Source organism: Alexandromys fortis, unplaced genomic scaffold, assembly GCF_014885135.2.
Source record: "Alexandromys fortis isolate MF-2015 unplaced genomic scaffold, M_Fortis_MF-2015_v1.1 scaffold_234, whole genome shotgun sequence".
Taxonomy (NCBI): domain Eukaryota; kingdom Metazoa; phylum Chordata; class Mammalia; order Rodentia; family Cricetidae; genus Alexandromys; species Alexandromys fortis.
Window position 1 is genome coordinate 238,498 of NW_026068113.1, and position 16,640 is coordinate 255,137.

Sequence of the window (16,640 nt, forward strand, 5' to 3'; positions counted from 1 at the left end):
GTACAGATGCATACATACTGTCAGGTCCCAAGGGAACCTGGGACAAATGGCTAACTGTGGTGCCTATGAGCATACCAAAGTGTCTGCTTGGCCTCTAAGCTCACTCAGTACTTGTGACTCCTTAGTGCTTGCCTCCTTCCCTATATTTCTCTGTTGTGGAATATTATTTTAAGATGTGTTACATTTGTTTATGCTGTGGAACATTTGTTTTAATGAAGTAAAGATGGTTGCACTTTTTTCTGTCACATTTGTTTAACTGTGAAGCAGCTATTTATTAGACCAATGAGGTCTAATAAATAGCTGAACAGCCAATAGCAAGGCAAGAGAAAGGATAGGCGGGACTGGCAGGCAAAGAGAATAAGTAAAAGGGAAATCTGGGAAGAGGAGATGGAGGAGCGAGAAAAGGAGGAGAGGAGGATGTCAGGAGCCAGCCACCCAGCTGCAAAGCAAAGCGTAAGAAGTAAAGAAATGTATACAGAAATAGAGAAAGGTAAAAGCCCAGAGGCAAAAGATAGACAAGATAAATTAAGAAAAGCTTGCTAGAAACACGCTAAGCTAAGGCGGAGCATTTACAAGCAAGAATAAGACTCCATGTATTTATTTGAGAATTGAGTAGCGGGGGCCCCCCAAAGAGTCAAGAGTAAAAGAAAAACAAACAAACAAAAATCAGCCAGCAACACCTCTCTATCCCAGGGGTTTTGCTTCCCTTCCTCCGGCTTCTCTTTCCTCTATAGCCTTGCCATTTTGGACATATGTTCTCTTGGCTCTTCTCTTGGTTTCTCTTCTGCCCTCCTGGCTCCTCTCTTGGTCCACTTGCCCCCCCCCCCGCTTCCTTTCTCTCACATTGTCCCCCACACCCTCTCTCCTCTCATGGCTGGGTTCAGTATGGATTCTTCCAGCTGCCTCTGACTGTACCCGCCCGCATATCTATAATAAAAAATCCTTTTCTTCAACCATATGGTTGGAACGGTCATATCCTCATTTTCACTTACATACAGGTAAAATATTCATACATGTGAATAAAAAAAAATAAATCTGTAAAGAAAAAATTAAGCCAGGCCTGGCAGCATTGGGAAAGAAAGTGGTGCTTCAACCCCTGAAGCCAGGTCCTAGAAACCTAATTAGGGCTGGTGAGGGAATGACACAAACACAGACAGAAAACCTGGGGTCAGGTGGGCGGAGCATAATCTAACAGAGTAGCACCAGCTGCTCACCACAACCCAGGAACTTTTGTCTGTACAGCAAAGAGGGGAGGAGTTAGCTAGTTTTGGCAGAAGGTCTCTGCAAGGAGAAGCCTCAACCTGTAAACATCCTGGGGCAGAGGAAGCTGGAGTTACTAAGTTTTTGCACATCCTGCCAACATTTGCATTCAGACTCAAAGAAGAGGGCTTTGCCATCCCCCATATAGGCTTGAGACTTTGGTCCTTCACATGGCAGAGAATACACATTCACGCATTCACGCATGACTTCCTTTGCTCCCTGGGGTTTGAGGACCATTCAGTCTAGCCAAATTAGCAAACTTTAGGCTCCTTTAGAAATGTCACCCAAAAAAGTACAATTAAAGAAGACAGCTGACATTGGCCTCTGGCCTCCACAGTTGCTCACATCACACACACACACACACACACACACACACACACACACGAGAACTTTATGTAAATGCTGTGTGTACAATAGTTATATTTTATTATTTAGGGAATGGTGACGACAAAAGTCCTAAGCATTCTGTACAGACTCATCTTTCCCAGGGATTTTCCATGTGCACCTGGTTAGATCCATTCCCTCAGAATCCACGGATATGGAGGGTACACTCATTGTGCTAATTTTCCCAACTGCTTTGCAGTTTGGGCAGGGCTCCATGGAGACAGGTGGTCCTATCCTCCACACAGCATCAGCTGGGGCTGCCTCAAAGGCTGGAGGGTGGAATAATTTGAAGGCTGGCTGTCTCATGTCTGGAGGTTGGTAGTGGGAAGAAGACTAAAGCAGGTGGGGCTAGGACGGCTGAGCTCCTAGGGCATCTGTGGAGCTTTCCTAGGGTGTCTCCAGCATGGTGACTTCCGCCTGGCTGGCCCTTTTAACATGCTAGCCAGGGATCCTGAGAAAGCAGTCTCCAGTAGAGACTGCATCAGTTGCTATGACTTCTACTTTGTAAATCTTAACAATTTCCTTTCTGCCCTGCCGTTGGCCCATCCGCATCCAAGGAAATGGAGTGCTGGCCACCTCTTAAGAAAGGAGGGCCAATTCATACTACTATAACTGCGAAGGGGCTGGATTCGATCTGCCATGTTTGCAAAACAAACTCAATTTCACCCAGGTTCCAAGCTCTTATGTGTTGGGAGCTGTGAACCCCCAGATCCTGAATTGCTTGTAAACAACGTGTTATGCTTGCAGCTGCTCGGAGCACGAGACCCTCAGGAGTTCCTGATGGCAGGGGAGTGGTTTCTGGTGGGTTTGGCTGGGGTGTGACTATCAGTTAAGGATCCCTATATAAGCTGCGCCTGGACACAATAAAGGGGGCATTCCTGTTTCAAGGATGACCTGTGTCTCTGTCTGTGTGTCTTTGTGTGTTTAAATCTCCAGGCCCTTGCCCCACTCACGAATGGTCGTGTAGTACAGGCGCCGCAAAACAGGAGTAGTACCGTACTGTAACGTAGTAGTATGGCCGGTACTCTTAGGTATGAATTTCATGCTAAAAATTAGAAACTCAATAAGGCCTAGCCCCCAAACCTGAATTTGATCTCCCATTCATGACGGAAGAAAATATCCAACTTCCAAAAGCTGTCCTCTGATCTCCAAGCGTGCACTGCAGCGTACTTTCCCATGTGTGCATGCACACGTGCACTAATGATGGAAGGGATAAGGAGAGACCTCAGTTGGTAGGATGCCCCAAGTCTGAGTTTGGTCGCCAGCATCGGATAAATCAGGTGTGATGGTGCAGTCTGTAATCCTCACACTTGAGGGACAAGCTGGACCATTAGGCAAAGTCTAAGGCCACTTGGCTAATAGCAGACTCTGTCTCAAAACAAACAAATACAATATTTGAGAGAAAAGGTAATAACAGGAGCTTTGAGTGAAATCATGAGACTGCCATTGCTGAGGGCAGTACTTAGGAACGTGAACTCACTTCCTCAGAAGAGCCTTGGTTTAGGGCTCCAGCTCAATCTCCCATTCCCCTTTGAGTTGAGTTGGTAGAAAATATGAATAGTCTACTATTCCTGCCATTTTTGTAAACCCCTCTCTCTTTAAAGTATGTGTGTGTTTGTGTGTGTGTGTGTGTATGTTGCTACATGCATGTCTGTATACCATTTGTTGATGGAGGAAGGTCATTGGTTAATTAATAAAGAAACTGCTTGGCCCTGATAGGTTAGAACATAAGTGGGTGGAGTAAACAGAACAGAATGCTGGGAGAAAGAGTAAGTGAGGTAAGACGCCTCAGACAGACTCCATAGTTCTGCTTTCTGAGCAGACGCAATGAAGCTCCGACCCAGGATGGACGTAGGCTAGAATCTTCCCGGTAAGCACACCGTGGGGTGCTACACACATTAATAGAAATGGATAATCAAGATGTAAGAATTAGCCAGTAAGAAGCTAGAGCTAATGGGCCAGGCAGTGTTTAAATGAGTACAATTTGTGTTGTTATTTCGGGGCATAAGCTAGCCAGGCGGCTGGGAGCTGGATGGCTGGAATGCAGGCCCGCAGCTCCTACTACAATTTGTGTGTCTGGTATGTATGGAGGCCAAAAGAGGACATCAGGTCCCATAAGACTAGAGTTACAGACAGTTGTAAACTGCTGTGTGGGTACTAGGAATCAAACCCTCTGTGAGAACAGCCAGTGGAGTCATCGCCCCAGCCCCAATCCCCTCTCTTAAAAATTTCAAGTCATTGAAATGACATGTTTCTAACTGTCTCCATTTCCTGAGGGAAAGGCTACATGAGCATGTTACAACATGCATGTGGAGGTTCAAGGACTCCTTGTCGGCGCTCTCCTGTCATGTGGCTCTGGGGATTGAACTCAGGTCATTAGGCTTGGCAGCAGGCACCTTAACCTACCGTGCCATCTTGATGGCCCCCTTCAAATGTTTTAAATTTTACTTATTTAATTTTTATTTATGAGCATGTGTGTCATTCGTGTGTGCAGGTGTCCTTGGAAACTGGAAAAGGGCATCCAATTCTCTGGAAATGGAGTTACAGGCTGTTGTGATCAGCCTGATATGGGGGCTGAGAACCAAACGCAGGTCCTCTGGAAAAGCAGAAACCCTTTTAACCACTGGAGCCTCTCTCCTGCCACTAATTGCATGGCAAATTTCTTTGTTTGTTTGTTTGTTTTTGAAATAGCATCTCACTATATAGTCCTGACTAGCCAGGAACCCACTATGGAAACCAAGCTAGCATCTAATACCAGAGACCCACTGCCTCTTGCTAAATGTTGGGATAAAGGCACACACTACTACATCCATTCAAAGTATAATTTTGGAAGAACCAAAGAAAAGAAAGAAAGAAAGAAAGCCCCCATTTGTGATTCCAGCACTTGGGAGGCAGAAGCCAGAGACTTAGAAGTTCAGGGTCATTCTCAGGTAGATCAACTTGATCTACATGAAGGCCTCTCCCTAAAAGGAAAAAAAAATCATATATTCCTTGAAGATTATAATGCTTATGTGAAGTATTTCTCTATCTGTGGTCCGATCTCTAAATCTTTTCCCCTCATGTTTTATTTTTTTTTCTCTAGAATTAAGCTGTTTTCACCATGATCTATAAGCATGATTTTATTATAATGATTTCATGTTGGTTTTCCAAACCATCTTAGTCAATAAACTTTGAAGTCTGCCAACTCGCTATAAAACTGAGAACTTTCGGATGCATCAAATGTTTGCATTTTAATTTGTCTTCTCAACAATGTTACTTTAGAGATTTTCGGGCCAACTGACTCCTAACATTTCACAGATCTAAGTCAAACTCATCACTAACAAACCCATATGTGAATAAACATTTTTTTATAAAGTGAATTATGCCTTTTACAGTGTTTACTTGGAAAGTTTCGCTTTCATCATTTACCTCTCTCAAAGCTGAACACACAAAAAAACCCACAATTATAGAATGAGGAGTCTGTTCCAAACTCCAACATTTTAACACTTTGGTTCATTTTTAAAAGCAATGGGTCATTTTTAAAATGGTTTGTCGCGGGAGGGGGTGTTAGAAGAAAAAGAATGGTGAAGGGATGGTGGGAGGAGGGAACGTTAACGCAGAGCAGGAGAAGTCATTGCGGAGTAGAAATGGCAGAGTCACCGCTGATGAGAGGTGTCAACTCATCTCAGACCAAATAAGGCAAGGGCCAGTCAGTGCTTCGGTGTGCCGTTTCTCAAAGCCACAGTAACTCACAAAGCCAGGCTCTCAGAGCAGCTTGGACAGGATGCGTGCTCACAGAAATGTGCAGGGGACTTCTTTTCATTTTGAAGTAAGAAAGTTTTACGGGAACGATCGCCACCTCTTCCTCCAACTTAGCATCAAAACACAAGTGAATGAAGAATGACTTCAGCCCTCCTTGCGGATGCTCAGCTCCTGCCCGGCTTTCAGGCCTTGGGACTCTAGGGAGAGCCCAGGGGACCACATGGGGTCAGTTAACCCCAATAGAGTGGTTCAACCGGTGTTTCAGGTCCGGGTTTGCCCCACCTTTCGGAGAGAGCACAGTAAACTCACCGATGGCTTTTTTGCAGTCCTGGCAGAAATATTGCAAGAGTCACCTGTCATTCACCTAATCTCTAAGCACAGTTTTCCCCTTTGGGGAACTGACGTTAATCCCACATGCCCAGATTTTTCACAAGGAAAGAAAAGGTTGGACAATAAGTAATGCTCTGAAACATTTCCCATGATCTAGCCTAACAATGACTCTGGGAGACCAGGACTGAGATCAAGCAAAGGCTAAGAAGAGGTCAAAAGCGTACCCTCTCTGTGTCTCGGAGTGGAAGAGAACCATATTCTGAACTGATAAACCACTAAGCTATTCTACCACCAATGCTACATGCAGAAAACAGTTGCTAATTGGTAAAACATCACATAAACATTGGATGCTATCACCACCATTACAGCTTCAAAGCTGTGAAACTTTATTTTCAAATTATATTGTGGAGCTGGAAAACAGCTCGGTCAATAAAGAACTTGCATACAACCACGAGGACTTGAATTTAGGTCCCCAGCATCCACTTAAAAACACGGATAATAGTAGTATATGATTATATCCCCAGCACTGGGAGGTAAGGGTGTAAAGACAAATGGTCCCCAAATGTCTCAATCAGTCAATCAGTCAGTCAATCAGTAAGGTGGGAGCTGGGAATGGTGGCACACGCCTTTAATCCTGGCATGGGAGATAGAGGCAGGCGGATCTCTATGTGTTTGAAGTCAGCCTGGTCTGTGTAGCAAGTTCTAGGCCAGACAGAGTTACATGGTGAAACCTTATGTCAAAAACAGAAAGACAGAAAGAAAGAGTGAGAGAGAGAGAGAGAGAGAGAGAGAGAGAGAGAGAGAAGAAAGGAAGGAAGGAAGGAAGGAAGGAAGGAAGGAAGGAAGGAAGGAAGGAAGGAAGGAAGGATAGAGAAAGAGAAAGGAAGTAAGGGAGGGAGAGAGGAAGGTGAAGCATGATGGAGGGAGGCACCCATGTACATCTCTATACACACAAACAAGAACCCATCTCTCTGTCTCTCTCTCTCTCTCTCACACACATACATGCACACACATACATACATATGCATACATGTGGGCAGAGACTGCTCATTCATTCCCAGCTGTCCTGACCCAAGAAAACCACACAGACCTGTATTAATCACAACACTGTTTGACTAGTAGTTTAGGCTTTTTGTTAACTAACTCTTACATCTTAAACTAATCCATTCCTATTATTTTATATTTTACCACGAGGCTCATGGTTTACCTGTAAGGTTCCAGGACATCTGTCCTCTTCAACAGCTACAGGGCATCTTCCCGACTCCACTTACTTTCTCTCTACATCTCTGTTCAAGTTTTCTGCCTGGCTTTATTCTGTTAAGCCATTGGCCGAAAGCAGCTTCTTTATTAACCAATAACAATAAAATATATGCACTACATACAGAGCATAATCCCACACCACACACACATACATACATGCACACATATGCACACACATACACACATTCAAATACATTATTTTCTGTATTTATGTGCACCTATCATTTTTGAGCAGTTTCATTTGTGCTGATTTGGGGAAACATAGTGTATTTTTCCTGATTTGTTATAGTATTAATAATATTATGTGCTTATTATAGAAAACAAGGAAAAGTTAAGCTAAAGGAAGAAATATATAAAATGGAGACCAAACAGAGAAGTATATTGAATAAGCCCCAACCCCTATTTCCCATCTTAATGCTTTCCTGGAAAGAACAAGAAGGCGTTTGAGCACCAAGTCAGTAGATGCTATTTGTTAATGAAGGGCCCGGATGACATACAGATTATATCAAGCAGCCATAGCTTCCCAGCATTAATTACCTCAAAAGATTTTAAAGAGTTAATTACTAAGCCACAAAATTCTAGTCAGAGGAAGAGTCTGAGAACATATTGAGCCTCTCAATTTGCTCAAGATTGTCCCTGAGGCAATAGTCAATTCTAGAAAACCCAGGTCTACAAGAGGGACTCCAGAGCTGCACCATTCACACAGGGTGACTGAGAATGTATGCATCTGCAAAGAACAGCCCAGATGTGCTGATGCAGGCAAATCTTGGCTGTGGAAACCAGCACAGAGGGCCAGGGAAGTCCCTGAGTTCAGAGTGTACCTTTGTCTTAGTCAGGGTTTCTATGGCTGTGATAAACACCATGGACAAAAGCAGCTTGAGGAGGAGAGGGTTAATCTGAAGGTTACACTTCTCAGTCCTTCACTGAGGAAAGACAAAGAAGGAACTCAAACAGAGCAGAAACCTGGAGGCAGGAACTAATTATACAGAGGCCATGGAGGGGTGCTGCTTATTGACTTGCTCCTCATGTCTTGCTCAACCGCTTTCTGATAGAACCCAGGGCCACCTGCCTAAAGGTGGCACCACCCATTATGGGTTGGACCTCCAACATCAACCTTCAATCAAGGCAATGTCTCACAGGCTTGCCCACAGGCCAGTTTGGCAAGGACATCTTCTCAGTTTAGGATACCTTTTTCCAAATAACTCTAGCTTGTGTCGAGTTGAAATAAAACAAGCCAGTGCAACCTTGGACTGCAGGCTCGTTTGAGGGAGAGATGAGGCAAGAATGCAGGAGAGTGGGCTGCAGCCTTGAGGTGTGCTTCTTCAAAAGGAGAGACTGTGGGTAGAAACACGCATGAAGGGATTCTTACGCCATTAGCTGTGTGCTGCAGGATGAGATCCAAGGCATAAAACAGGAGAATCTGAGCTACCCTGACCACCTGAAGCATGATTAATAAAAACTCAGGGTCAGAAATTAGGGTTCAACCTGAAGATCTGAAAAGCAAAACAGCTAGCCATTGGCTCTTCAACCTCAGTCTGAAATGGAGATCCTGACTCCAGGAATCTCAGAAGACTGTGTATCTGAGAGCTGTTTCCTCCCATTTTATAATCCTGTCTAGGGCTGGGATTAAAGGCATGCACCCCCATCATTAAAGGCATGCACCGCCCAGTTTCTATGGCAACTAGTGTGGCTACTGGGATTAAAGGTGTGTGTTACCATAATAATCTGGTCTGTAAATCTAACCTGTGGCACTGTTCTACTCTCAGATCTTCAGGCAGTCTTTATTTATTAAAATATAATTGAAATACCACTACAACCACTCATCCACTGAGCCTGATCAAGATCTCAGAACCAGATGCCATGGCTTCCCTTGGCCCTGCCCCCAATGGCAACAGGCGCTATGGCTTTTCTGGGCTCTAGCGGACTCTGACCTAGTCTCAACTTCATACATGACATGAACATTTTCATGTCATCGTCCTAGACAAGTGCTTACCCACAGCCCTCTCCTCAGATTTAGGGACGGTGATGAGCCCTCTTTACTGTTCCTCAGACCTAAGACCAGCATTCTTTGTCTGTCTGTCTCCCTCTGTATCTGCCATCTCTGGCCATTAACTCAGGAAAAGAAAATTCCAGGGAAATAGTAAAAGATTAAGGGGGAAATACAAGGGCATCCTCAAAGGGACCTCAACAACAAAGTAAATCATTCCCCAAAGATTATGTACTGAGTTTCTCAACCCATCCCTCATCCCTGCCCTTGCTTCTCTGCTCATAATCCGCTTCTCTGGTTCCCAGCCAATTATATATGGCATCACACTGAAGGAGAGAAAAGAACTAATTTTAGTCTTTCAGGAAACTTGCCTGTGTGACAGTTCACAGTCTTTCTCTTTTGGAAATTCTACAACCCGAATCATCTCTGACAGTTGCTATATAGGCTTAAATATTACATAGAAGAGTGGATTAAACCCATCACCCAAACAAACTACTCCACTAACAAAACTAGGGATAAAGGCTTATTCCATGAAGCGTGAAAGACACTAGGTAAATCCACCAAAAACAATAGCACGGGGGCTGGAGACGTGGCTCAAGCAATTACCACTCTTGTAGAGGGCCTGGGTTCATTTCTTACTTCCCACGGGGCAGCTGACATCAGCCTGTAATTCCAATATCAGGGGAAGTGAGTCTGTAACGCCAATACTTGGGAAACTGAAGCCTTTTCTGACCTCCGTGAGCTGCTGCTGCACATGGGCAATGAACACACTCAGGCACACACACATAGACATTAAATTAAAATTCAAGAAACTGAGAATGTGCGCAATAAATATAAGAGGGAGTTCAAACTAACAATTACGTTCGATTTGATCTCCTGTTAGTCTTATCCTTTCACAAAAGGGCTTTTCAATTCTCATTTCTCACACGCAGTTTATGAAGAACGACCAAAAAGGAATCAATCAAACAGAGAGTCACTCTGTTTGGACGATAAAATCGGCAAGCAATGAGAGCCATACCGGAAACTGACATTTCCTTTTTTTAAAATAATGGCTTTAATTGCTGCCTCTGCTGCTTTGCAGGGGACGTTCACCTGCAGTCCCCTCTCATCTGTATCTGCACGAGTGTCTTCAAGGCTGCCTCGCTGCTGCCTTGTGCCACCGTGTCTTCAATTACCAACAATGACCATCATTCCTCCTGAATCTCTCTGTTCCACAGTGGTACAGACAAGCCCAACAAGATGATATTTTGTTAGTAGAAAATTTTCCAAGGTTTTGGGATTTAAATCATCCCACCTTCTAATCCTAGTTTTGTACTGTTGCTGTTTTGTTTTTAGACAGGATTGCTCTGAGTAACAGCTTTGGCTATCCTGGAACTCACTTTGTAAACCAGGCTGGCCTTGAACTCACAGAGATCCGGCTGCCTCTGCTTCCCAAGTGCTTGGATTCAGTCCCAGTTTTGATTCACCTATTTCCTCATTCTCAGAAAACCGTTAGATACACATAATTTATATTGAAATAACTTTATTTTTAAAGAAGATTTATTCTTTTTAATTTATGTGTGTGTATGTTGATCTGTGTATGTGCATGAGTATGTACATGTCTACAGAAGCCAGGAGGGGGCGTCAGATCCCATGGAGACAGTTGTGAGCTGCCTGATGTGGGTGCTGGGAACTGAACTAAGGTCCTCTGCAAGAGCAGCAAGTGCTCTTAACAACTGAGCCATCTCTCCAACCGCTTGCATAAATTCTTTAAAGGAAATTTAAAGAAAATTTGAGTATTTCCTTACTTATGCTTCTTTTTTTCTCCTCTTTACAAAAAGTGAAGTATACTTTTATTGTTTAAGTTAGCATACAAAGCAATGTGTCAGTCACCAGAACTATGCAAATGTTAAAAAATGACTTAAATTTTATTTAGTTTTACTTGTGTAATTTGTCATTCATAGGCAAAAACAATTCAGTATAAAATTAATAAAGGTTTCCCCAGGTGATCATATTGTGTCTCTAATGAAGATGACAGATTTGTACATTTGAGATACTTGCTTTAATTTCAAGATCATATTTGCAAGGAGAATAAAATCTAAACATAATTTACAAAACAATTTATATTTCTCTCTCAAATGTACAAAGCATCCAAGTTCTACTACAAGGCCTGACAGTAACAAAATTACAAGTATTTAACCCTTTCATAAGTGTGAATGGCTATTGAATTCTTACAAATGCCTGTATTTAGCCAGGCATGATAACACATGCTTAGAGTCCTAGCACTAGGGAGGAGGCTGGGGGAGAAGGATTTCAAATCTAAAGTTAGCCTGGGCTACACAGTCCCTGCCACGCTCTCCTCCTCAAATAGTCAGGCTTCTATTCAGCTTCATGTATGTGGAAGAAACCCTTCATTAAAACTAGTATAATGATAGTGGTGGTATCTTCTCAGGAAGAAGAAAGAGCTGAACTTGGTCTGAGCAATTTATAATGCTGGAGGGTGGGGTTGGTTCCTGCTCTATGAATTTCATTTTCTGAACACCTAGTGGTCTACCTCTTCTGTGTTTATTTGAATTTCATGCTTCCCCAGTGGACTTTATGTAAGAATGGAAAATCAGGAATGGGGTACACATAAGTAGTCCAATAGCAATCATCGACGAGCCTGATGCTCCAACTGACTTGCAGGATTCGGCTGTCTGAAGACCATCTGACCTCATATGCTTGGCAACACAGGCTTCCTGGTCAAGCTAAACCAGGCATAACCTGTACATACCCTACAGAAAATAAACAACGGCGCGGCCATGTCTCTGCCCCTTCCCTCTGTGACACACAGCATTGAATGTGATCATTCCATAGTCACAATCTTGCAATCCCAAGTGTTGTGTAACCAACTGGGGTTGTTTCCAAATACAACACTTTGTCAGTAACAAAACCTCCTTACAATAATGTAATATTTCTAGCTTGGTGAGATAAGGTTTTGCTGTGTAGCTCAGGCTGGTCTGAAACTCAAGCTCCTCCTTTCTGAGCCTCCCAAATGCTAGGATTATAAGAGCGCACCATCTTGTCCAATTTAAAATTAACCTGGCACAAGTTAAAATTAACCTCAGGGATTGGGACATAGCTCGGCTGGTAAAGTGCCTGCTGTACAAACATGGGGACCCGAGTTCAAACCCCAGAACCCACGTTTAAAACCTTAGGCACAGTGGATTGGCACTTTGAATCTCAGCACTGAGACTGTGGAGACAAGCGGTTGCCTGAGGTTCACTGTCTAGACAGTCTAGCCTAACCAGTTAGTTCCAGGCCAAGTAGAGAATCTCTCTCAAAACATAAGGTAGCCAGCACCTGAAGGACACCCAGTGCCTATGTCTGCCCTCCACATGCACTCATATGTATATGCTTGTTCACACACACACACACACACACACACAATGACCAGTTGATGAAAACCAACTCTCTAGCAAATCACACTGCAGATTGTGAGTTGGATCTAAAACACTTTCTTCTACCAATTTATTGCCCAATGGATCCATCTTTCATTTCAAAATATATAATACATCACGAGTGTATATATGCATGCACACTCTTTTGTGTGTGTGTGTGTTCTGGTCTAACCGTATGGACTCTTCAACTGGAGAATTGCACTTAAATAGATGTGTCTCTTTCACGAGGTTTCAGCTTTTGCAGAATTAGCTCCGATATGAATAATATTTTCACATAATTGCAAACACATTTTTCATTCCTTATAAGCTTCTAAACATGTTGCCCAAGGAAGCAACTAAAACAAATTTTGTTAACAGAAAAAAAGCCACATCATCTATGAAATAAAAAGTTAAACCCTGCAGTTACCTCAAGAGAGGATAAAAGCAGATGCCAAGAGGAACATTTTATGTTAAAATATGTATGTTAAAAAAATAGAAAAAAAAAGTTCGGACATTGATCCAAACAGATATGAGATTTAAAAAAACCTGTAGCTCGGCATAGTGGAATATGCCTGAAAGCCCAGCACTGGGGAGGCTGAGGCAGGAAGACTTGCTTGAGAAAAGCTATAAAGCAAGAGTGGGGAAGAAGGAAAATATAGACTGAGTGAGAAGGAGGGAGGGAAGGACAGTGGATGGTGCAAGGAAGGGAAAAGGGAAAGAAGGAAGCTGTGTCACAAATCAGTGTAGAATAGTGACCAGGACAGGAATAAAACCTTCCACACACCATGACAAATGTCACACATGGGCTGGCACACACAGCAGTGCAGGAGCTTGTCATGAGTCTGATAACTGGAGTCCGGTTCTCTCTCTCTCTCTCTCTCTCTCTCTCTCTCTCTCTCTCTCTCTCTCTCTCTCTCTCACACACACACACACACACACACACACTATGTATGAATTCTAAACAGCTAAAAATAATGTTAAGGTAAATAGTTAAAAGCTACCTCTGCTTTAGTCAAGAAGAAAAATAACATATCGCCATCATAAAATGAAATATAGTGAGTCTTTTTTCTAACTATGAGTCAAGTCCAAAAGCCACACAAAAATTTTTTTTTTGTTAAATTCAGCTATGTAAGAATAAATCCCCTCTGGCACAAGTTACCACAGCAAGTGTTAAGGCCAACAGTGATACACGTTTGTTTTTTTTCCAACTTGTAATTAGTAGGCAAAAACGTACCTCCCTAATATAAAAGAAGCCCTTTTTAAATTGAAGAGAAAAAGACTAACAGGGTGCAGAATCACATGAGAACAACAATGAAGAAATGAGACTCTGGTTTCTCCTAACAATTTGCAAAAAAGAAAAATCTGAAAGTTTGGCTAACACCAAGTCGAAAATAATTATTTTTCTTTATTCCTGCTGGAAATACAAATCATATCAACCAAGGCTGGAGAGCTGGCTCGTTGTTTAAGATGCTTGCTGCACAGGCACGAGGACCAGAATTCAGGTCCCCACAACTCAAGCAAATGCCAGGTTGGCATGGCAACCCACCTGTAATTCCAGATTCCAGAGGCTGAAACAGGGGCATCTCCAGAACAAGGCTAGCAAGACTAAGCTATCTGAAGGGTCTGGCTTGGTTCAGGGATGCTGCCTCATGTATAAGAAGTAGATGATTCCTGACTTTAGCCTCCAGACGCCACATGCACCCACACACATGCAAACACGCATATATTCATGTGCCTAGTACACACACAAAAATGAAAAAAAACCTTAAATTATAGAAGCCTTCATGTAGGTAATTTCGGTGTGATTATACCTTTAGCTGGATGGTCTAACTCTGTGGAGAGACCTGTCAAATGATCATCACAGAGTTATTAATCACTGAGATGATTGCCAGGAACAACACAAATATCCAACCTTGGAGACCAGATAGATCTTTTTTATAATGCAATACTAGTTGGCTGTGGCAAAGAGAGAGAAAATGGAAGGATATAGTGATAACGAATTATCTATAAGATGCAGTAAACACAAAGTTTCCAATGAAATAAAAAGTAACACTTTTACCTAACTTGGACCTACGTGATTACATTTACTTTACTCCTGATTACAAACTTCTTTTGACTTTCTCAAACTACAAGTTGCAATAAAATTTTTAAATTAAGTCTGGTTTAAATTCATTATTGAAAGACAACGTTGCAAAAGTTATAAACATGAACTTGACTTTCCTTAGTCAATGTAGGTGTTCTTCCGACATCTCTGCCATATTAAAGCTTCAAATAGAATTACACTGTTTTGCTTAGAAATATGTAAGAACTATCTGAATTATTGGTTAGGGAGGCTCCTGAGGCCCCCAAAACTATACAGGCTGTTGCCATTGCTCTTGGATGCCCACCAGAACTAGATGGCCAGATCCTATTGCTAAAAAAAAAATACCATATACTTCTGTTGCAGGACATAAAGAAATCAAGCTGGGCGGACCTGAAAACTCCTCTCTGCTGACTGGCTTCCACGGTGTGGGAAGGGGCCACACAGTCCACTGGAGAGGAAAACTCATCAAAGCTATTACCCAGTACTGAGCTGTGCATGCTGCAATACTAACCTGCCAGGCAGGATGTGCCCGCTGGCACAATAGTGGCAGAACAGTTATGGGTACAAGCAACTGCATTTGGATTAGACATAAGTTCTACTCCATAGTAGGGAATTCATGCCTGATATTGTAAACCTGGTTAAAGGCCCATGGTTAGGGATGTTATAGGTTGAGGGGAACCAACGACTGTCATTTTGCTGAGTAGAAATGTCTTCAAATTCCTTTCTAAATACGTGTGTTTATATTGTAGATTAGTCCTACTCAATCTTATCCAGAGAAACATCTCTCTGTGGTGGGCAGCAGTTAATGTAGAGACACATAGCTGATCAGAGTGATGAAAATCGGCCCTAAATGGGACATCTGTATCAACACATTTCCCCACCCAAGGCTCAGGGAACACTGCAGAAGAAAGGCAAAAAGAATAGAAAATTGGAGGGTGGGAAGGAGGATTGTGAGGTGCTGCTGTCTTCAGATATAACATGGTCACTCACAAGCTCATTGCAGCTGCCACTGAACAAGACCAACCAACGAGATCAGTCAACATTCCAAAAGCCAGTGCTTTTTTTAATCAGTGGATTAAAAAAAATTGAAAGGACATAAAGGGGAGAAGAGGAACTGGGGGTGACTGAGAAGCATTGGGGCTGGATCTGATAGAGATGTATTATTTACATATATGAAGTTTTCAAAGATTAAAAGATAGTCTATCAAAAAATAAACTCAAAATAAAAAAGAAGTAGGTGAGAACATTTCTTGTTCAAGTATCCAACCTTATCTCTAGAAATCCTAATCAATCCGATGCTCTTCTCAGTGTGTAAGCCTGTTACAGATTTCATATTCAAGTATACGTTCTTTGTAATGTGGATGAAGTTGGCTGAACATGTAATTGACCATCTGCATTTCTTATCTATTTTCTTCCTTCGGAAGTGGAATATAAAAATACCATTTCTATCTTTGAGTTAAGAAATCATTTTCTTGGCTGGGTGTGGTGGCACGTGCCTTTGATCTCGGCACTGGAAGCAGAGGCAAGCAGATCTCTATGAGTTAGAGGCTAGCCTGGTCTACATAGGGAGTTCCAGGCCCTACAGGATTTTATGCTGAGACCCTGTCTCAATCATCATCATCATCATTTCAATAAATCTAGGATTGATGCTGAACACCTGCAATCCCAGCATTGAGGAGGAAGCTGAAGGAAAGAGATTAGAAGTTTGAGTTTATCTTGAGCTATGTAGCAAATCTGAGATCAGTCTGGAGTACTTGAGACCCTGTCTCAAAAAGAAATCTTTTTGAAAACCATACATCATCATATATGTCCAACCCAGGCTGCAAGTGTCTTTCAAAACACTTCCCATAGTCATTAGTAATTTCTCGTCCAGTCATCTTCATGTTTGCCTTCTTGCACTACTTCAAAGAGCCTTTCTCTTCTTCATGACAGGGTTCCCCATGTCTGAAGAAAGGGTAATACAGGGCCTTGCATAGACATCCTCGGTGTCTATTCGTTCAACAAATAAACTACCTCTGTTTCTTCCCGATCTTTCCCTCTGCTGGAATCACTACTCCCAGCTCCGAAACTGTCTCCAAGGAGTTGATTAGACAAGCTAATACAGTGTGGAATCATACTATCCACCAAGGTTATCTATCATAATGAAGAAACCACACATCACTGGTGTGACAGTTACAGACCCAATAATTATCATTTGA